A 25,007-nucleotide genomic window follows, 5' to 3' on the forward strand; every position below is an offset into this window, starting at 1 on the left:
ATTTCATGATCCAAACTCATCGTATGGTTCAAGCTGCTTTTCATGATCCATGGCAATGGATATTCTACGTTGATCCATGCCCTAAAACCCTATTATGTTCTATACACGATTCAAACAATCAGGTTTCTTTTTACAACGACCTAAATTAAAACCTTTTTACAATGACCCAAATTAAAACCTTTAACATGCTTACCCGAAGATGAAGTTAGGCTTGGATAAGGACACTACTTGTATTAGGAAGTCACTCATAACAAAATGTTTTTTTAGCTGAAAATATTGGGGCATCATTTAAAATAGACACATTTTATGCATCATTTTCAAAAGGATTTTGCGCCAGAATCAAACACTAGGAAAATTTTAATGATTAAGAAATAAATTGATACGAAGAATACCAAAGGACGATCTACGCTAAAACAAAATCAATACATCAAAGCCTTTGATCCTTACATTCCAATCTATACTTTCTATTGTCAAAGCGGCTAGGGGAAGAAATTTAGAATTCGAGTAAGAGGATTGTGGTATCTATCAATAGTGGATCAAATGTTAAACTCTAGAATTCTATGAGCAAATTTAGATCAAATTAGTTAAAACCTTGCTATTATCAAAGTCCTCATATGGGTAGACGGTATTGCCTTGTAGAAAAATTGCTTACTCCAAGTTTGGTTCCCCTCCCTGTGGATTGCCCGTCACGTGTTTGGGAGTACGGCTTTGGTTGTGGGTTTGCTCCCCTAAAACACGAGTTCGGTTCTGTTCCCCTTCCCATGGATTACCCGATGCATGTGGTTAGCAAGTGATTGTGCGCATTCGCAAAGAATAATAGGTTTGCTCCTCTAAAACACGAGTTTGGTTCTGTTCCCTTTCCCATGGATTACCCGATGCACGTGGTTGGCAGGTGATTGTGTGATAGTCTCGCCTTAAAGGGGCGTGGACACCATGTAATTATAAAACAAAAGAAAATTCAAAATTTACAAGTGTGGTGTTTGTCATCGTTGCTATAGCAAAATTAGAAGGGCGAGAGAGTACAAAAAAGAAAGAAGAAAATACTTGAAGGAGCTTAGAAAATGAAGAGAGCGTAATGAGAAGTTTTTAGATGCAGAACTTTACATAGAGCTTAACTTTAAAGAGAGCTTAGAAAATATATTACTTTTGAAACTAAGGAATCCAATGGTTTGTTGGTTATTTTACATCACAATGATTTTTTATTTTTTATTTTTGGGCCAATTGACTTGAAGGATGTCTAGTAAGGGTGCTTTTTTGAACTCCTTTGAAAGTTATTCTCTTTGAGAAGTCCTTAGGGCTCATTGGTAATGACCTTAAGTGTGTCGGATTTTCTGATGCACGTGGTTGGCGGCTGATTGCGTGCATCTGTAGGGAATGGTCTCACCTTAAAGGGACGGAAAAGAAAAAAAAAAAACTTCCCAAAACCCGTCACGAGTTTAGGTGAATGGCTTTGTTCTTGTGTTTGCTCCCTATAGACATGAGTTTGTTTCCCCTCTCCGTAGGTTATCAATCACGAGTTTGGGTGATCGACTTTGGTCGAGGGTTTGATCCCCACAGACACGAGTTCGGGAGAATTGCTTTGGTCGTGGGTTTGCTCCCGATGGACAAAAGTTCGATTCCCTTTTTGGTGGATTACCCGTCATGAGTTTGGGCGAACGACTTTAGTCGTGGGTTTGCTCCCCACAGACAGGAGTTCGATTCCCTTCCTCGTGGTTTACTTGATGCACGTGGTGTAATAGGGCATTTTTTATTTTTATTTTTATTTTATTATTATTATTATTCTTTTAAATCCTCACATCTAGAGACTCCTGAAACCCTCAATTCTGCGTTCACTATTAAGCCTACGCCTGTCCATTCCTTTAAAACTTCATCCCGCCCTTATAGGGGTAAACTAGTGATGCTTAACAACTGAATGAGAGTTTCATCTGTCGATGAATAACGGTTTGACTCCGTTGTTGGCATTGCTTTGTTTTTCTCTCATTTCCTATTTGTGAGTTTAGATGCACGTTGTCACTAATAGGGGGACGTCATATCTGTTGAAAAATGGAGCCCCAATCTAGTAAGGTGCACTATAGTGCACTTTGGGTTGCCTTGGCTTTTAGCTCTCTTGATTAGGTAGTCGTTTTTTGCGGTGGCAACTCCCGAAGCATGGGAGCTACTCCTAGACCAGCATAATTACATGAAAGGCGTGGCGTTTCTAGTCAAAGCCTTCGGCCCGAACTTCAATATATATGTATCTTTTTTCTTCAAAGTGGATCTATCAGGGGCCAAGCTAGCCCGAACCCGCGAAGGGGCTTGTCATCGGGTGTTGGTTGATTGACTCTGATTGCCTATAAGTTGTTCGCTCGACTAAAAAGTCCATTTACATCCCCTATTCAAATTAGAAAGCCTACCTTGCCTCTTATCACTTCACTTCGTCCCCGTGATCATTTTCAGGTTTTGGTTTGTCCTAATCGTTGGGGGTAAGGTCCCATGAATGTGCACATGACTTACTTTTTATTGGACTATCTTTAATCGGCAAAATCTCACACCACTTTACACAAGGGTTGATTATCTGTGGAATCAAAGTTATAACTGTCAATCTTTAATTAGGATCAAGACAAATAAGAACAGTCAGACTCTTGCCCGAAGATGAAGTTAGGCTTGGATAAGGACAGTACTTGGATAAAGAAGTCACTCATAACAAAATGTATTTTTAGCTGAAAATATTGGGGCATCATTTAAAATAGACACATTTTATGCATCATTTTCAAAAGTATTTTGTGCTAGAATCAAACACTAGGAAAATTTTAATGATTAAGAAATAAATTGATAAGAAGAATACCAAAGGACGATCTACGCTAAAATAAAATCAATACATCAAAGCCTTTGATCCTTACATTCCAATCTATACTTTCTATTATCAAAGTGGCTAGGGAAAAAAATTTAGAATTCGAGTAAGAGGAATGTGGTATCTATCAATAATGGATCAAATGTTAAAAATCTTGAATTCTATTAGCAAATTTAAATCAAATTAGTTAGAACCTTGCTATTATCGAAGTCCTCATATGGGTAGACGGTATTACCTTGTATAAAAGTTGCTTACTCCAAGTTCGATTCCCCTCCCTGTGTATTACACATCACGAGTTTGGGAGTACGGCTTTGGTTGTGGGTTTGCTCCCCTAAAACACGAGTTCAGTTCGGTTCCCCTTCCCGTGGATTACCCGATGCATGTGGTTGGGAGGTGATTGTGTGCACTCGCAGGAAATAGTGGGTTTGCTCCCCTAAAACACGAGTTTGGTTTTGTTCCCCTTCCCATGGATTACCCATTGCACGTGGTTGGCAAGTGATTGTGTGCATTCGCAGGGAATAGTCTCGCCTTAAAGGAGCGGGGACACCATGTAGTTATAAAACAAAAGAAAATTCAAAATTTACAATTGTGGTGTTTGTCATCGTTGCTATAGCAAAATTAGAACGACAAGAAAGATTACAAAAAAGAAAGAAGAAAATACTTGAAGGAGCTTAGGAAATGAAGAGAGCGTAATGGGATTTTTTTTTTTTTTTTTTTTTTGGCCAATTAACTTGAAGGATGTCTAGAAATAGTAAGCGTGCTTTTTTGAACTCCTTTGAAAGTTACTCTTTGAGAAGTCCTTAGGGCTCATTGGTAGTGACCTTAAGTGTGTCAGATTTTCTGATGCACGTGGTTGGCGGGTGATTGCGTGCATCTGTAGGGAATGGTCTCACTTTAAAGGGACGAAAAATAAAAAAAATAAAAAAATCCCAAAACCTGTCATGAATTTGGGTGAATGACTTTGGTCTTGGGTTTGCTCCCCACAGACATGAGTTCTTTTCCCCTCTCCGTGGGTTACCAGTCACGAGTTTGGGCGACTTTGGTCGTGGGTTTGCTCCCCACAGACACGAGTTCGGGAGAATTGCTTTGGTCGTGGGTTTGCTCCCCACAGACACAAGTTCGATTCCCTTTCCCGTGGATTACTCGTCATGAGTTTGGGCGAACGGCTTTGGTCGTGGGTTTACTCTCCACAGACAAGAGTTCGTTTCCCCTCGTGGATTACATGATGCACGTGGTGTAATAGGGGATTATTTTATTTTATTTTATTTTAAATCCTCACATCTAGAGACTCCTGAAACCCGCAATTCTGCGTTCACGATTAAGCCTACGCCCGTCCATTCCTTTCAAACTTCATCCCGCTCTTATAGGGGTAAGCTAGTGATGCTTAACAACTAAATGAGAGTTTCGTCTATCGATGAATAATGGATTGACTCCGTTGTTGGCATTGCTTTGTTTTTCTCTCATTTCCTATTTGTGAGTTCAGATGCACGCTATTATTAATAGGGGGACGTCATATCTGTTGAAAAACGGAGCCCCAATCTAGTAAGGTGCACTATAGTGCACTTCGGGCTGCCTTGGCTTCTAGCTCTCTTGATTAGGTCGTCGTTTTTTGTGGTGGCAACTCCCGAAGCATGGGAGCTACTCCTAGACCAGCAGAATTACATGAAAGGCGTGGCATTTCCAGTCAAAGCCTTCGGCCGGAACTTCAATATATATGTATCTTTTTTCTTCAAAGTGGATCTATCAGGGGCCAAGCTAGCCCGAACCCGCGAAGGGGCTTGTTACCGAGTGTTGGTTGATCGACTCTGATTGCCTATCAGTTGTTCGCTCGACTAAAAAGTCCATCTACATCCCCTATTCAAATTAGAAAGCCTACCTTGCCTCTTATCTCTTCACTCCGTCCCCGTGATCATTTTCAGGTTTTGGTTTGTCCTAATCGTTGGGTTAAGGTCCCATGAATGTGCACATGACTTACTTTTTATTGGAATATCTTTAATCGGCAAAATCTCACACCACTTTACACAAGGGTTGATTAGCTGTGGAATCAAAGTTATAATTGTCGATCTTTAATTAGGAACAAGACAAATAAGAACAGTCAGACTCTTGCCTGAAGATGAAGTTAGGCATGGATAAGGACACTACTTGGATAAAGAAGTCACTCATAACAAAATGTTTTTTTAGCTGAAAATATTGCGGCATCATTTTCAAAAGGATTTTGTGCCAGAATCAAACACTAGGAAAATTTTAATGATTAAGAAATAAATTGATAAGAAGAATACCAAAGGACGATCTATGCTAAAATAAAATCAATACATCAAAGCCTTTGATCCTTACATTCCAATCTATACTTTCTATTGTCAAAGCGGCTAGGGGAAAAAATTTAGAATTCGAGTAGGAGGATTGTGGTATCTATCAATAGTGGATCAAATGTTAAACTCTAGAATTCTGTGAGCAAATTTAGATCAAATTAGTTAAAACCTTGCTATTATCGAAGTCCTCATATGGGTAGAAGGTATTACCTTGTATAAAAATTGCTTACTCCAAGTTTGATTCCCCTCCCTGTGCATTACCCATCACGAGTTTGGGAGTACGGCTTTGGTTGTGGGTTTGCTCCCCTAAAACACGAGTTCGGTTCGGTTCCCCTTCTTGTGGATTACCCGATGCACGTGGTTGGCAGGTGATTGTGCGCATTCGCAGGGAACAGTGGGTTTGCTCCCCTAAAACACGAGTTTGGTTCTGTTCCCCTTCCCGTGGATTACCCGATGCACGTGGTTGGCAGGTGATTGTGTGCATTCGCAGGGAATAGTCTCACCTTAGAGGGGCGGGGACACCATGTAGTTATAAAACAAAAGAAAATTCAAAATTTACTAGTGTGGTGTTTGTGATCGTTGCTATAGCAAAATTAGAACGGCAAGAAAGAGTACAAAAAAGAGAAGAAAATACTTGAAGGAGTTTAGAAAATGAAGAGAGCGTAACGGGAAGTTTTTCGATGCTGAACTTTACATAGAGCTTAACTTTGAAGAGAGCTTAGAAAATATATTACTTTTGAAACAAAGGAATCCAATGGTTTGTTGGTTATTTCACATTATAATGATGTGTTTTTTTTTTTTTTTTTCAGCCAATTAACTTGAAGGATGTCTAGTTCTAATAGTTAGGGTGCTTTTTTGAACTTCTTTGAAAGTTATTCTCTTTGAGAAGTCCTTAGGGCTCATTGGTAGTGACCTGAAGTGTGTCGGATTTTTTGATGGACGGGGTTGGCGGGTGATTGTGTGCATCTCTAGGGAATGGTCTCACCTTAAAAGGACGAAAAAAAAAACTTCCCAAAACCCTTCACGAGTTTGGGCAAATGGCTTTGGTCTTGGGTTTGCTCCCCACAGACATGAGTTCGTTTCTCCTCTCCGTCAGTTACCAGTCACGAGTTTGGGTGAACGACTTTGGTCGAGGGTTTGCTCCCCACAGACACGAGTTCGGGAGAATGGCTTTGGTCGTGGGTTTGCTCCCCACCGACACAAGTTCGATTCCCTTTCTTGTGGATTACCCGTCATGAGTTTAGGTGAATGACTTTGGTCGTGGGTTTGCTCCCCATAGACAGGAGTTCGATTCCCCTCGTGGTTTACTCGATGCACGTGGTGTGATAGGTGATTTTGTTTTTTGTTTTTTTGTTTTTTTGTTTTTTAGGTAAAATCCTCACATTTAGAGACTCCTGAAACCCTCAATTCTGCGTTCACTATTAATCAAACTTCATCCCGCCCTTGTAGGGGGAAGCTAGTGATGCTTAACAACTGAATGAGAGCTTCGTCGGTCGATGAATAACGGAATGACTCTGTTGTTGGCATTGCTTTGTTTTTCTCTCATTTCCTATTAGTGAGTTCAGATACACGTTGTCACTTGTAGGGGGATGTCATATTTGCTGAAAAACGGAGCCCCAATCTAGTAAGGCACACTATAGCGCCCTCTAGGCGGCCTTGGCTTCTAGTTCTCTTGATTAGGTCGTTGTATTTTGCGGTGACAACTACCGAAGCATTGGAGATACTCTTAGACCAACAGAATTACATAAACGGCATGGCGTTTCCAATCAAAGACTTCGGCCCGAACTTAAAATATATAGATATTTTTTTCTTCAAAGTGGATTTATCAGGGGTCAGGATACCCCGAACCCCCGAAGGGGCTTATCATCGGGTGTTGGCTGATCGACTCTGATTGCCTATAGGTTGTTCGCTTGATCGAAAAGTCTATCTACATCCCCTGTTCAAATTAGAAACCCTACCTTGCCTCATAGCACTTCACTCCTTCCCTGTGATCATTTTCAGGTTTTGGTTTGTCCTAATCGTTGGGGTAAGGTCCCACGAATGTGCACATGACTAACTTTTTATTGGACTATCTTTAATAGGAAAAATCTCACACCACTTTCCACAAGGGTTGATTAGCCGTGGAATCAAAGTAATAACTGTTGATCTTTAATTAGGATCAAGACAGATAAGAGAACAGTCAGACTCTTACCCGAAGATTAAGTTAGGCTTGGATAAGGACACTACTTAGATTAGGAAGTCACTCATAACAAAATGTTTTTTTAGCTGAAAATATTAGGGCATCATTTGAAGTAGACACATTTTATGCATCATTTTCAAAAGGATTTTGCGCCAGAATCAAACACTAGGAAAATTTTAATGATTAAGAAATAAATTGATAAGAAGAATACCAAAGGACGATCTACGCTAAAATAAAATCAATACATCAAAGCCTTTGATCCTTACATTCCAATCTATACTTTCTATTGTCAAAGCGGCTAGGGGAAAAAAATTAGAATTCGAGTAAGAAGATTGTGGTATCCATCAATAGTGGATCAAATGTTAAAACTCTAGAATTCTATGAGCAAATTTAGATCAAATTAGTTAAAACCTTGCTATTATCGAAGTCCTCATATGGGTAGAAGGTATTACCTTGTATAAAAATTGCTTACTCCAAGTTTGATTCCCCTCCCTGTGCATTACCCGTCACGAGTTTGGGAGTACGGCTTTGGTTGTGGGTTTGCTCCCCGAAAACACGAGTTCAGTCCGGTTTCCGTTCCCGTGGATTACCCGATGCACGTAGTTGGTAGGTGATTGTGCGCATTCGCAGGGAACAATGAATTTGCTCCCCTAAAACACGAGTTTGGTTCTGTTCCCCTTCCCGTGGATTACCCGATGCACGTGGTTGGCAAGTGATTGTGTGCATTCGCAGGGAATAGTCTCGCCTTAAAGGGGCGGGGACACCATGTAGTTATAAAACAAAAGAAAATTCAACTTTTACAAGTGTGGTGTTTGTGATCGTTGCTATAGCAAAATTAGAACGGCAAGAAAGAGTACAAAAAAGAAAGAAGAAAATACTTGAAGGAGCTTAGAAAATGAAGAAAGCGTAACGGGAAGTTTTTAGATGTAGAACTTTACATAGAGCTTAGAAAATATATCACTTTTGAAACTAAGGAATCCAATGGTTTGTTGCTTATTTCACATCATAAAGATGTTTTTTTTTTGGCCAATTGACTTGAAGGATGTCTAGTTTTAATAGTAAGGGTGCTTTTTTGATCTCCTTTGAAAGTTATTCTTTTTGAGAAGTCCTTAGGGCTCATTGGTAGTGACCTTAAGTGTGTCGCAGAAAGTTGTTTATCATGTCAGCTGAAGACTCACGTCCATTTCGTCACTGCTTCTCACTAATGGTGCGCTAAAATCATCCTACAACTTGTATCACTTAGTAATTGCTTCTATATAGTTTAGGGTACTTTTCTGAACTCCTCACTAATGGTGTGTTAAAATCTCATCAAAAAATATTTTCGATTTCAAGGTCAAATCACGACAGTGACCAATCTAACTTTGATGGTGTCACCTTGCTTCATAAACTATATGTGCACATGGTGGCAGTCCTGTTCTTATTAAGCAATTGTTTGTTTTTTGAATTAAGGTCGTTTTCTCTTCCGTTTAAAATATATATATATATTTTTTTGTGCGCGCTCATGCTTTTGATGTTTGTGAAAACAACTAACATCCTGCAACTTATATCATTGAGAGATTGTTTCTATTTCATTTATGCATGTGTATCGTTTTGTTTGTTTGACCCAAATATCGAGAAGAACTAGTGTTGTTGGAGCCTTTGATTCTTATGTGGTGTTTTCAAATACTGGACTTTACATAGAGCTTAACTTTCAAGAGAGCTTAGAAAATATTTTACTTTTGAAACTATGGAATCCAATAGTTCATGTGTATCGTTTTGTTTGTTTGACAAATATTGAGAAGAACCAGTGTCGTTGGAGCCTAAACTTTTTATACAAATGGTGGCACTCTTCTTAAGCAATAGCTTGTTTTTTGAATTAGGGTAATTTTCCTTTTTCAGTTAAATTATTTTTTTCCGGGCCCTTTTGTGCTCATAATGCCTGTGAAACTATCATCACAACTACGATCACCCATCCATGATCATATGGCATCTTCAACAATTGCTCCTACTATAACTCATCCCTAAGCAATTGATCTCTGTATTGTCTTTGCTTGTCTGAGACAAATTGAGAGAAGAAATAACACTATTGGAGCCTTTAACATTTCTGGAGTGTTTTCAAATGCTATAGTTTGTTAGTGGAGTTTCAGATACACCAATTCTTTCGTAGATTACTCTCAACACTTGATAGGATAAAGATTCACGAACAAAAATGAATGGAGTGCCTTTTGCTTAAGGACTTCTAATAGAGAAACTTCCAAAGGAGTATAGAAAAAGCAACCTTTTGGAACTAGACATCCTTATGGTTAATTGAATAATAAAAATAACAACATTACAATGTGAAATAACCAAAACTCCATTCGAGTTCAATAGTTTCAAAAGTAAGATACTCTCTAAGCTATGTTGAGAGTAATGCTCTATGTAAACTATAGCATTTGAAAACACTCCAGAAGTGTTAAAGGCTCCAACAGTGTTATTTCTTCTCTCAATTTGTCTCAGACAAGCAAAGACAATACATATCAATTGCTTAGAGATAAATTATAGAAGGAGCAATTGTTGAAGATGCCATATGATCATGAATGGGTGATCGTAGTTGTGATGATAGTTTCACAGGAATTATGAGCACAAAAGGGCCCGAAAAAAAATAATTTAAGTGAAAAAGAAAATTACCCTAATTCAAAAAACAAGCTATTACTAAATAAGAGTGCCACCATTTGTATAAAAAGTTTATGTAGCAAGGTGACAGTATCGAAGTTAGAGTAATTGATCTGTAAGCAATTTTTGAATTAGGGTAATCCACAGGGAGGGGAATCAAACTTCGAGTAAACAATTTTTATACAAGGTCATATCGTTTACCCATATAAAGACTTCGATACTAAGAAGGTTTTAACTAATTTGATCTAAATTTACTCATAGAACTCTAGAGTTTAACATTTAATCCACTATTGATAGATACCACAATCCTCTTACTTGAATTCTAAATTTTTTCCCCTAGCCACTTTGACAATAGAAAGTATAGATTGGAATATAAGGATCAAAGGCTTTGATGAATTGATTTTATTTTAGCGTAGATCGTCCTTTGGTATTCTTCTTATCAATTTATTTCTTAATCATTAAAATTTTCCTTGTGTTTGATTCTGGCGCAGAATCCTTTCGAAGATGATGCATAAAATTTGTCTATTTTAAAGATCGACAGTTATTACTTTGATTCCACGGCTAATCAACCCTTGTGTAAATTGGTGTGAGATTATTCCTATTAAAGATAGTCCAATAAAAAATAAGTCATGTGCACATTCATGGGACCTTACCCCATCATTTAGGACAAACCAAAACCTGAAAATGATCACGGGAAATGAGTGCAGTGATAAGAGGCAAGGCAGGATTTCTAATTTGAATAGGGGATGTAGATGAACTTTTTGGTTGAGCGAACAACTTAAAAGCAATCAGAGTTGGTCAACCAACACCCAATGATAAACCCCTTCGGGGGTTCGGGCTAGCCTGGCCCCTGATAGCTATACATTGAAGTTTGGGCCGAAGGCTTTGACTGGAAACGTCATGACGTTCATGCAATTCTGCTTGTCTAAGAGTAGCTCCCATGCTTCGCGAATCACCACCGCAAAATACAACGACCTAATCAAGAGAGACCAGGTCCGCCCGGAGTGCGCTATAGTGTGCCCTACTAGATTGGGGCTCTATTTTTCAGCAAATATGACATCTCTCTATTAGTGACAGCATGCATTGGAACTCACTAATAGGAAAGGAGAGAAAAACAAAGCAATGCCAACAACGGCGTCAGTCCGTTATTCATCAACAGACGAAGCTCTCATTTAGTCATTAAGCATTACTAGCTTACCCCTATAAGGGCGGTATGAAGTTTGAAAGGAACGGACATGCATAGGCTTAATAGTGAACGCAAAATTGAGGGTTTCAGGAGTCTCCAGATGTGAGGATTTTTTATTTTTATTTTTAAAAGAAAAAAACAACAACAAAACATCGAGTAATCCACGAGGAGGGAAATCGAACTCATGTCTGTGAGGAGCAAACCCACGACTAAAGTCGTTCACCCAAACTCATGACGGGTAATCCACGGGAAAAGGAATCGAATTCGTGTCTGTGGGGAGCAAACCCAAGACCAAAGCCATTCTCCTGAACTCGTGTCTGTGAGGAGCAAACCCACGACCAAAGTCATTCTCCCAAACTCGTGACCGGTAACCCATGGAGAGGGGAAACGAACTCATGTCTGTGGAGAGCAAACATCGAGTAATCCACGAGGAGGGAAATCGAACTCATGTCTGTGAGGAGCAAACCCACGACCAAAGTCGTTCACCCAAACTCATGACGGGTAATCCACGAAAAAGGGAATTGAACTCGTGTCTGTGGGGAGTAAACCCACAACCAAAGTCATTCTCCCGAACTCGTGTCTGTGGGGAGCAAACCCACGACCAAAGTCATTCTCCCAAACTCGTGACTGGTAACCCACGGAGAGGGGAAACGAACTCATGTCTGTGGGGAGCAAACCCAAGACCAAAGCCATTCGCCCAAATTCGTGACGGGTGACCCCCGTCCCTTTAAGGTGAGACCATTCCCTATAGATACACACAATCACCCACAAACCACGTGCATCGGAAAATCCACGGGGAGAAAATCGAACTTAGTCGTTAAGCGTCATGAGCATACACTTATAGGGGCAGGATCAAGCTTGAAAGGAAGGAATAGGCGTAGGCTTAATACTGAACACTGAAATTGAATGTTAAAATTTCAAGAATATCCAAATGTGAGGATTAAAAACAAAAACTTTTCATAATACATAGGGTGAAGAATAAGGTAACGAGTCGAGTCGGACCAAGATAGGGCTGGCCCGACTCACCTAACTCGGTACCAAGTCCAACATGCCTGACCAGATCTAAGTCCAAGTCTGGCCTGGACTAATCCAAACCGAGTCTGACCCGGTCACAGGTACCGAGTCGAGTCAAGTCAAGTCAGCACCGCGTCGGGTTGGGTGCAGCGGGTCTCTAGATGTGGGGATTAAAAAAAAAAAAAAAAAACTTCCCCAGTTACACCACGTGCATCGAGTAATCCACGAGGAGGGAAATCGAACTTGACCAGAGTCGTTCACCCAAACTCATAACAGGTAATCCACGGGGAGGGGAATCAAACTCGTGTCTGTGAGGAGCAAACCCACGACCAAAGTCATTCACACAAACTCGTAATGGGTTTTGGGAAGGTTTATTTATTTATTTATTTTTTTTTTAATGACAGGGTGTCCTTGTCCCCTTAAGGCGAGACCATTCCCTACAAATGCCCGCACAATCACCCGCAAACCACGTGCATCAGAAAATCCACGGGGAGGGAAATGAGCTCAGTCGTTAAGCGTCATGAGCATACACCTATAGGAGCAGGATCAAGCTTAAAAGGAATGGACAGGCGTAAGCTTACTAGTGAACACTGAAATTGAGGGTTAAAATTCTAGGAATATCGAGATGCGAGGATTAAAAACAAAAACTTCCCTAATGCACAGCGTGTTGAACAGAGCAACGAGTCGAGTCGGACCAAGTTAGGGTTGATCCGACTTAACCCGGTTTTGAAATAGACCTGACCCGAACTCGACCCAACTCGGTACCAAGTCCAGCATGCCTGACCCGATCTGAGTTTGGGTCTGGCTTGGACTAATCCAGACTGAGTCCAACCCAGTCACAGGTACCGAGTCGAGTCGAGTCAGCACCGGGTCGGGTCGGGTGTGGCGTCTCCAGATGTGGGGATTAAAAGAAAAAAAAACTTCCCCAGTTACACCACGTACATCGAGTAATCCACAGGGAGGGGAATCGAACTCGTGTCTGTGGGGAGCAAACCCATGACCAAAGTCCTTCGCACAAACTCATAACAGGTAATCCACAGGAAGGGGAATCAAACTCATGTCTGTGGGGAGAAAACCCATGACTAAAGTCGTTTGCCTCAACTCGCTCCCATGACCAAAGTCGTTTGCCCCAACTCGTGATAGGTAATCCACGGGGAGGGGAATCACAGTCGTGTCTATGGGGAGCAAACCCACGACCAAAGCCATTCACCCAAACTTGTGACGGGTTTTGGGAAGGGTTTTTTTTCATTAGATAACAACAGGGTGTCCCTATCCCCATCCCTTTTGGGAAGTGAAACATCACATCTATCGAAGATCTAAGTAAAATGAGAAAAAAGGATTGGGGTAGGCTCATACTTGAGTATGTATTTGACTATCCTTTTATTGGAGGTGAATGATATTCAGCATTTGGTGAAGTTGTGTATTGTGTTCTTAGGGTGTAATTAGTTATATGTGTAAGCTGTCAAACCCTACTAAGATCAAGAGTATCCCAAAATAGAAAAGACACTTAGCATGAAGCTTAGTTTGCCTTGAACAAAAATATCATTCATAAGTGGTATTTTCAAAAAATCAATTTTTTAGAGATCAAGAAGTTAATCTGTATATGGAGTTTCATTTATTGATAAAAGGTCATTCCAACAACAAATTTAGGGCATTTAGTTTTCACCTACTAGGAAATCTTGCTCAAAAATCATCTTTAGTTTAGATTCTTCATACTTTTTACTTCTTTTTTTTTTTTTTCTTTTACATTTATTCTTTATTTATGTCCTTCCTATTTGTTTTTCGTTTTGTATTTTTCATCAAAGTAAAACCTAAAACCAACAAAAGAATTTAGCTATGGCTCATTTCAAATTGCCTTCTTTTTTCTGTTTTTTTTTTTTTCTTTTTGAGAGAGCTTCATTAAAAGCCCACAACATGCGCAAAAGAAAACAACTCACCTGCACAATTGAAAAACATATGAGAGATTAGTAGGATTAACTAGCTTTACATAAGAAGCTCAACCCAAAAAATACATTTAATTTCTGTAAAGGCCACAACATGCGAAGAACTCCTATTCTAAAAACATCTCCTATATAAAAGCAATCTCCACAAAGCTTTCCCCACATTTCCCACCCCTCCTGAATGCCAAGACCACAGAAGGTCCACAACAGAATTTGGCTTCACCTAAGCTTGTATGGAGAGTATTGAAAAAGTAGTCCCACATCTTTCAAGCAAACATGCATTGAGAAAGTAGGCCCACCAAAAACAACCTGAATTGACTCTGCATCTCCCACATCTTCTTTGCAAATTATTGATTGTCAATACCCTCTTTCTTCTCATAAGTCAAGCGAACGTTGTTGCCCATTGAGCTCTGTATGACCATACAAAAAAGAATAGACGTGGTAATTGATCATCTTCCCCATAGTTTCTTCCCCATTAACAATTAACAAGCATTATCAATGTACGTACTGTATCACCTATTGGAATTTTTGGTAGACCTCATTAATATATTCATGTATATCTTCATACATCTTGTTCAATGAAATTAACCGCCATTTAAAAACATCCATCACAGTGAACAATTAAAAGACACTATCATTGTATATAATGTATCACCGAAAACGACCTTAATGATATTTAGGGCATAGATCACTAAAAGCAACCCCAATCATATTAAGCGTTGGATCACTAAGTATAAGCCTCCAAACCTATCATATTAACGGTTCAAATCAATTGAAATGGCCCAAGCATGTCAAAGGTCTACATCACCAGAAACTAGCATATCATATGAAGGGTTTGGATCAACCGTGGTGGGGTTTATCCAAACCCTACCATATTAACGATTTGGATCATTGAATATAGGCTAGCTAGATGAACAATTAGTCAAGAAAAATAACTACACTCCACACTTAACTATAAAAGATCGAAATATTATATGTCAAGATTGCTCCACTAACAATTTTTCTCCTTTCCACATCCAATGAGGACTATTAATAATCAATGGAATTGATTGGTGAACATAGGCCTACATATATTGGTTTAGATCATTAAAATGGCCACAATGATATAAAGGGTTTGGATCACTTACAATACGCCCAATCAAATGAACGATTTGAATCATCAATCACGTGGAATGGCCCAACCATATCAAATATTCGTATGGGTGAAAATGTTCCTAATCAATATTAACCATTGGATCATTGAAAACAAGCCCTACCATATTAATTGGATCACTGAAAATGGGCCTTAATTTTCTATAATGATAGCAAGCACCCTACAATATTAACGATTTGAATCACAAAATGTAGGCCCAATCATTAAGAATGGCTTAGATAATTAAAATGAGTCCAATCATTTCAACAATTTGGACTATTAAAAATGGACCCAATCATATGATCAATTTGTAGCATTCATAGTGGGTTGGGAAACATTAACTTAAATAATTGAAAATGGTCCACCGTTGATGATTCATGTATCGATCTCTTACATGTGAAAAATCACAATTCAACATCCACCATGGGATGTATCACATCAACCAATTATATTACTAAAAACATGCCTTAACATATCAATCATTGGAAACGAACCAATCATAAGAATTGGACCATTAAAACATGCCCCATTATATGAAAGGCTCGAAACACTGAACAAGGCCCCAATCATATATAGGATCTCTAATATTTGAATCAATCATAGGCACGGTTGACCATGCACCAAGTATCACAAACAGGAAATATCACAACTATAGAATAAGCAGCTCACAAATAGATACTTAAGAACTAGAATACCTAAACAATCTACATTCAATTGCAAAATGTTGACAAATTTTATGACTATCTTCCTCCTCCCTAAAAGAACTTGGTTGTATGTGGTATCCACCTAGGCTAAAAAAACATGAACTAACTGATTCAATTGCGGAAAACAAAATACAACATATCAATTGGTTTGGAACCGAAAATGGGCCAATCACATAAACAGTTTGGAATACTAAATAAGGTCCCAACCATACCAACGGTTTCGATCACTAAAAATGTACACAATCATGGTAATGAAACAATCTTATGGATAGTTTGGATCATTGAAAATTGGCACAATCATTTGTGCAAGCTTACAAATAGTCAATCATGTGAATGATACAGATAAACTTAGCAAATCAATCGGCTTGCGTCATTGAAAACAACCTCAATCATGTGACTAGTCAGAGATTTGATTGTTGAACACATGTTATTATATCATTTGGTTCAGATCACTAGAAATGACCTAAAGCATAGGAATCACTAGAAACAACATAGATCATAAGAAGAGTTTGGATAAACTGAAAATGGCCCCAATCATATTAAGGATTTGGATCACTACAAACCAACCACATGAATGGATTGGATCAATTGAAATGATCCATGCATATTAAATTAAAAGTTTGAGATAATGAAAAATGGCCACATTGTATGAATGGTTTAGATACCCAACACATACTACCATAATAACGATTTGTATCACTGAATAGAAGCCCATCACATGAGTAGTTTGGATTATTGAAAATTAGCACATATATGCCAAGAATCCTCCTCTGCAAATGATTTTTCTATGCTCAGTGCAAACCAAGAAAGAGTACAAAACATTCATTCATTGACCTGGTAAACGGATTCCCTAGGTACATCAACAAGTTTGGATCCAATCAGATGAAGGGTTCCAATCACTGAAAACATTCCCTCTCATATGAAGGGAACAAAAGTCTTAGCATTAAGCACAATCATACCGAATTGGTGAATATAGCCCTAGGTATTAAACATGAACTTATTGGCTTGGTGAAAAGAGGCATCAACTAGTTTGGATCACTAAAAAAGGCCCCAACTAATGAGGGGTTTACATCACAAAAACAACTCTAATCATATGAAGGGTATGGAACACATAAAACAAGACTAAGCATATGAATGGTTGAGATCACTTGAAATGGTTCAAGCACATCAAAGGTTTGTGCCACTAAAAATGAGCCCAATCGTTAGCAAAATTTGAATCACTAATAACTTTTGGTTCATACGACATTCACTGATTGATTTGTTAAGTATATGCCTTGTTATATTGATGGCTTGCATCGTGGTAACAAGCAATCCATATGTATCGCTCAGATCGCTGAAAACAGACCAATCATCTTAATAGTTTGTAAAATTGAATTGGGTCCTATTATATTAATGGTATAGATCACTAAGAACTAACCTCAATCATATGAATGATATGGATCAACTTATAGTTGCATGAAGCATGAAGCGGAGCGACACAAAAATTCAGGTGTGAGAGCAAGGAAGCATCTCTTTCAAAATGTAAGCAAGTATGAGTTGGCGAGAAGTGAGAGCTCTAGTGAGAGATATAAAAATGAGGATTTTAAGTAGGAGTAGCATATAGAAGGATCCTGCAACTAAGGATCAACTTAACATATCCATTAGCTTGGATCACTAGAAACAACCTCAATCATATGAAGAGTTTGGATCATTAAAAGCATATTCAAACATATGAAGCATTTGGATCACTGAATCACCCAATCATATGAATGGTTTGAATCAACTAAAATGGCCCAATTATGGCAAAGGTTCCAATACTTAAACGCCCTAGGCAAATTAAAGGTTTAGATCAGTAGAAAAGAGCTAAATCCTATAAACAATTTGGATTATTGTAAAAGAATGCAACCATATTGGCAATTTGGATCACTAAATACAGGCAAACCTCAAGAATAGTTTGAATTTAATAAAATGAGCCTACTCATATCAACAATGGACCATTCAAATTGGACCAAATTATGCAAATAGTTTGCATCATTAAGAATGGTCCACATGATATTCAATAGATTAGGTCACATAAAATAAACCAATGTAGCCGACTATTGTACTAAAGCCACTAAAAAGAGAAGTCGTCATTCTACACATCTCCCAAGGCACACCAAATCACCTCAACTAATTGGATAATTTAATCTAGTGTACATAAAAAAATTAACTTACAATCTACAACTACAACTAATAAGTTGAATGTAACATTATCATAGAAACTATTAGCCTTCATAGAAATGAAAAACTATTCAAATCATTCTAATAGTGTATCTTTAAAGTAATTGACTAAAACTAGCAAACCATTGAAACAAGCAGGGGCAAACAAACATGACGGACAAGTAAAAAAAAAAAAAAAACAGTAAGTACATATGTTGAACCATAAAAAATGGTAAATGCATGGTATTATAACTAAAAGGGAAGAATAGAATCTCCACATATCAACCCCCAATATAATCAAATAAGATCCTTAAAATTTAAAACAATAATTCCATGATCAATTAATAACAAGAAAAGTGTTAAGAAAAATCTCACTCAGAAGAATTAAAACCCTGATGAATATGATGGAAACCAACAAGCTTCATCACTATCTTAGTAAATCTAACAAAACACTTGAATGCAAAGAAGCTGAAACAGACACACAAAAAAACAATAATAAATAAATAAAATGGTGTGATTAAAACAATAGATAACGCATGAGACAAAAGAACAGCCTAGTTGAGTTCTTTTGGAGATATATCAAGTATAAAAGAACAATTGTCATATACCGGTGAGGTGCCTATCAAAACTAGATGAAAAAGAAACAAATTTCATTAGGAACATGCCAAGAAAAAGGATTCGTTAAGAAACAATGTGCATTTTGTCCTCTGCTCTAATTATAAACATATCACTATAACCTAAAAATATAGAAAATATGGCAAGCTAGTTCCCTCATGTTGCAAATTGCTAACTTCGAGCTTAAAAACTTGCATTAGAGAAAAAGTTGCATTCCTTCCTAAACACTAATAAACGCATCACTTAACCAAAAAGATATTAATAGTTTAGCAAGCTAGTTCCCTCAGGTTGCAGAATTGCTAAGTTTGACTCAAAGCTTGCAAAGATCATCCAACATGCTATAAAAAATTTGCCCAACCTATTTATTAAAAAATGAGAAGGGGCAGCTGCTCAGTTTGACTTAACATAGACAAATCAAGGATGATTTAAAGATTGGTTTAGACCACTTAAAAAGAACCACTAATAAAGTTTGGCCTAATTGAACCACTTAAAAAGAACCACTAACATAGACAAATCAAGGATGATTTAAAGTTTGGCCTAATTTAGATCACTCCAAACAACCCAAGCATTTTAAAAGTTTGGCCTAATTGAATCACTTTGAATGGCCCAAGCATTTCAAAAGGTTAGCTTATCCTACAAATGGCTTGGTTAATGAAAGTGGGACCATTCCTATAAGTAGCTCGCATCATTAGAAGTGAGTGATTAACGGTCCGGATTACTGCAAAGGAACCAACCATAAGAATGGTTTCTACAGGTAAAAATGGAGTAAGAGATATTAATGGTTTGGATAATTGAAAATAGGCCCATTGTGTATGATTCGTGCACTTACTTGTCTCAAATGGGTGAAAACACAATTACAGATCCGTTGAGGTTTGTATCACACCGACTATTTGAGTCGTTAGACATGGGCCTTAGCATAATATTCATGGTTGACATTAGCGGCGAACCAATCCAACCAACATGGGCTATAGATCATTTGCTTAGATTAATGAACATAAGCCTTAAAATGTCAATTAATTCAGATGACTAAAAAGGGGCCCAACAATAAGACGAGTTTGGATCACTAAAATGGGCCAAATTATGTAAAGGGTTCAGATAAGTCTGCTTGGATTGTTGAACCATGGACCTTAGGATATTAACTGATTTGGATCACTAGAAACAGCCTCAATAATACGAAGGGTGTGGATCACTAAAATGGCTTGAATTATATAGAGGGTTTGGATCACTTAAAAAGAGCCGGCAATATGAATGATTTGATTGACTCCAACCAACCCAAGCATTTTAGAAGGTTAGCTCAATTGGATAACTTCAAATGGCCCAAGCATTTCAAAAGATAGGCCCATCTTTATAAATGATTTGGTTAGCAAAAATGGGACCTGCCTATAAATAGTTTGCATCACTAGAAGCGAGCTATGTGATTAATGGTTTAGGTCACTACAAAGGGACCCAACCATAAGAACGGTTTCTACCAGGAAAAATGGAACAAGAGATTAATTAATGGCTTGAATAATTGAAAATGGGCCCATTGTGCATGATTCATGCATTCAATTGTCTCTAATGAGTGAAACCGCAATTACAGATCCACTAAGGGTTGTGTCACAAAACAAGCCAAACCAGATGAACAGCTTAGATTGATGGAAACAAACTCTACCATATTAACAGCTTAAATCACCAAAAACTTCTCAATCGTATGATTAGCAGGGTTGTTGAAAATGAGCACAATGATTTGCCAAGATAACGCTTCCCATAATGAATTTTTGTGCTTGTGCAACCCAACAAAGAGTATAAAACTTTCATTCACTTTCATTCATTGGCTTAGTAAACAAAGACCTAAGTTTACTCCAATCAAATGAAGGGGTTTAGATCACTTAAAACATACAAGTATACAAATGACTTTAATCTCGTGAATAGGTGCACTCAAATCAAAGTTTTGTGTGACTGAAAACAAGGCCTATCATAAGAACAATTTGAATCACTGACGATTTTTTGTACATGAGGCACCCAAAAATTAATTTGTTGAGCACAAGACTAACTCTATAGATGGTTTGGATTACATAAATGAAGCAATCAAATGAATGGTTTGGATTGAAAACAAATCCAATCATTTGAACAGTTGGCCCTAGAATATAGAAATATTGACCACTGTGAACCAACTCGATCAAATGAAAGTTATGTATCAACTTAACATATCAAGCATGTTGATCAACAAATATGAGCCCATTCTTATGAATAGTCTGGATCCGCTGAAATGGCCCAATCATATCATAGGTTTGGATCACTAGAGAAAGGTCAAATCATATGAGCAATTTAGATAATTGTAATAGGACGTAACCATATTAATGGTTTGTATCACTCATATGGGTCAGCCGTAAGAACAATCAGAATTGGAGAAAATGAGCCCAATCATATCAATGGCTTAGATCATTCAAATTGGACACATGCATATAGTTTTTACCACTGGAAATGGTCTGCATGATATTAAGGTTTGGATCATTGAAAACAAGCCCATTGTGCAAATGATTTGGAATACGAAATAAGGGCCCTATTATAAGAGACCGCTAAGGATCACTACAAATTAGCTCAATCGTATAAATAGTTTAGATCATTGAATACTATGCCCACCCTATGAATGGATTAAATCCCTAAAAACAGGGCAATTGCAATTGACCTAGGCACGAAATATCTTGAACAAGAAAAGATTGCAAGTCTAAACTTAGTAGCTAACAAATAGACAATTATGAAGGGAAATACCTCAACGGTCTGCATTCAATGGCAAAAGGTCAAAATATTCTATGAATAAATTCCTCCACTCATAACAATTTTTAGGATGTTGAATCCAATCAGTGGTTAGAGCTAGTTACCAATTATTTCTGATGCCCATACAGAGATCAATGCGGTTTCTGTAATCGACAGCTCAGCTAATCAAAGGTCACCAATGTCTCATCAGCAATTATATAAGCACAAAGAGTGTTAGCGGCATCAGCCCATGCGCCCATACAAGTGATACCCATGACTCAGTTATACAAACTATTGATCAACAAGGATGGGGCCACAAAAATTGCCCAAATGGGACAATGTTAAGCCTTCAAATGGTGGCCACTAAATGGAAAATCAAGAGAATAGCATGGCAAACATTCATACTTGAAAGATTGGTTGCTAGGATCTTCCACTCTGGGAAATTTTTTTATATTTTTCTGACGAACTTTTCACCATGATTGGGACAATAAAACCAATGCTTTAAAATCATCAAAATGTCAGGCCCACATCTTTGAACTCAAATTTCCGAGAGATAATACATGTAAGGCAGGGGATCATACAATCCTTCACTTCTCATAAACATCCGAAATTCTCGCCCTACTATCAACACCTATTTAGTTCGATCGCATTTCCCAACACCAAAAAATTAAAAATAAAATAAAATAATTTTTCTTTAAAGGATTTCAATTGAAGCTATCACCTTTATCCATCGAAATGGTCTATGTCAAAGGTTTGGAACACTAGAAATGGGCCAAATCATATGAATTTGGATCGTTGTATAAAGAAACATGATTGTTTGAATTCTGTATCAAACTAAATAGGGTCATACAAAATTAATTATGTGTATCACGGAAAACCAACTTCAAATTTTACGAATTGATGGATTAACTTAACATATCCATTGATGGGTCATGGAAAAAGGCTTCGCTTCAATCATATGATGAGTTTAGATCACTACAAGCAGCACGAATCATATGATGCATTTAAATCGCTGAAGGGACCGAATCATATAAGAAGTTCAAATCCACTGAAATGGCCCAACCATGAAAAACAACTTCAATCATATGATGAGTTTGGATCGCCGAATGAGTCGAATCATATGAACAATTTGGATCCACCGAAAGGCCCAAGCATGTCAATGTTTTGTATCCATCCAAATGTCCCATGTCAAAGGTTTAGATCACTAGAAATGGGCCAAATCATATGAATTTGGATCGTTGTAAAAAGAATCATGACTGTTTGAATTGTGTATCGAACTGAGGAGGGTCCTACAAAATTAACGATGTGGATCACTGAGAACCAACCTCAAATATTATGAATAGATGGATCAACTTAACATATCCATTGGGATGGGTCATGGAAAGAGTCTTCAATCATATGAAGAGTTTAGATCACTAACAGCCTCACGAATATTATGATGCATTTGGATCGTTGAATGGGTCGAATCATATAAGAAGTTCAAATCCGCTGAAATGTCCCAAACACATCAAAGGTTTTGATCCATTGAAATGACCCATGCATGTCAAAGGTTTAAAATGGGCCAAATCACATGAATAGTTTGGATCATTTGTAAAGTTGAAGAGGATCCTACAAAATTTAGGGAATGGATCAACTTAGAATATTCATTGCCATGGAGCATGAAAAGCAGCTTCAATCATATGACGAGTTTGGATCATGAAAAGCAACTTCAATCGAAAGATGAGTTTGGATCGCCGAATGAGCTGAATCTAATGACCAATTTGGATCCACTAAATGGACAATGTGGATCACTGAGAACCAACCTCACATATTATGAATAGATGGATCTAACTTAACATATCCATTGGGATGGGTCATGGAAAGAGGCTTTAATCATATGATTAGTTTAGATCACTAACAGCAGCATGAATCATATGATGCATTTGGATCACTAAAAAGGCTAATTCATAGAAGTTGAAATCCATTGAAATGGCCCAAGTACGTCAAAGGTTTTGATCCATTGAAATGGCCGAAGCATGTCAAAGGTTTGGATCACTGGAAATGGGCAAAATCATATGAACAATTTGGATCATTTGTAAATCTGAAGTGGGATCTACAAAAATTAGAGCATGGTACAACTTATCATATACATTTCCATGGATCATGAACACCAGCTTCAATTATATGATTAGTTTGGATCATGAAAAGCAGTTTTAATTATATGATGAGTTTCGAGAATGGAAAGTAACTTCAATTGTATGATGAGTGTCAATCGCCGAATGAGCCAAATCATATGAACAATATGAATCCACTAAATGGCCCAAGCATATCAATGTTTTTTTATCCTTCAAAATGGCCCATGTAAAAGATTTGGATCACTAGAAATGGGCCAAATCAAATGAATTTTGATCATTGTAAAAAATAACCTGATTTTTTGAATTGCATATCGAACTGAAGAGGGTCCTAAAAAATTAATGATGTGGATCAGTGAGAACCAACTTCAAATATTATGAATAGATGGATCTAACTTAACATATCCATTGGGATGGGTCATGGAAAGAAGCTTCAATCATATGATGAGTTTAGATCACTAACAACAGCACGAATCATATGATGCATTTGGATTGTTGAATGGGCCGAATCATTTAAAAAGTTCAAATCCATTGAAATGGCCGAAGTAGGTCAAAGGTTTAGATCACTAGATTTGGGACAAATCATAAGAATAGTTTGGATCATTTGTAAAGCAGTAGAGGGTCCTACAAAATTCAGGGCATGGATCGACTTGGCATATCCATTGCCATCGATCATGAAAAGCAACTTCAATCATATGATGAGTTTGGATCATGAAAAGCAGCTTCAATCTTATGATCAGTTTGGATCATGATCATGAGAAGCAGCTTTAATCATATGATGAGTTTGGATCATGAAAAGCAGTTTCACTCATATGACGAGTGTCGATCGCCGAATGAGTCGAATCATATGAACGATTTGGCTCCACTGAATAGCCCAAGCAAGTCAAATGTTTTTTATCCATCGAAATGGCCCATGTCAAATATTTCGATCACTAGAAATGGGCCAAATCATATGAATTTGGATCGTTGTAAAAAGAAACGTGATTGTTTGAATAGCATATCGAACTGAAGAGGGTCCTACAAAATTAACGATGTGGATCACTAAGAACCAATCTCAAATATTATGAATAGATGGATCTAACTTAACATTTCCATTAGGACGGGTCATGGAAAGAGGCCTTAATCATATGATTAGTTTATATCACTAACAGCGGCACGGATCATATGATGCATTTGCATCGCTGAATGGGTCAAACTGAAGAGGGTCGTGCAAAATTAAAGATGTGGATCACTGAGAACCAACCTCAAATATTATAAATAGATGGATATGATGCATTTGGATTGCTGAATGGGCCGAATCCAATAAGAAGTTTAAATAGCCCAAGCACATCAAAGGTTTCGATCCATTGAAATGGCCCAAGCATGTCAAAGGTTTGGATCACTAGAAATGGGCCAAATCACATGAACAATATGGATCATTTGTAAAGCTGACGAGGGATCTA

The sequence above is a fragment of the Magnolia sinica genome, chromosome 12 (assembly GCF_029962835.1).
Source record: "Magnolia sinica isolate HGM2019 chromosome 12, MsV1, whole genome shotgun sequence".
NCBI lineage: Eukaryota > Viridiplantae > Streptophyta > Magnoliopsida > Magnoliales > Magnoliaceae > Magnolia > Magnolia sinica.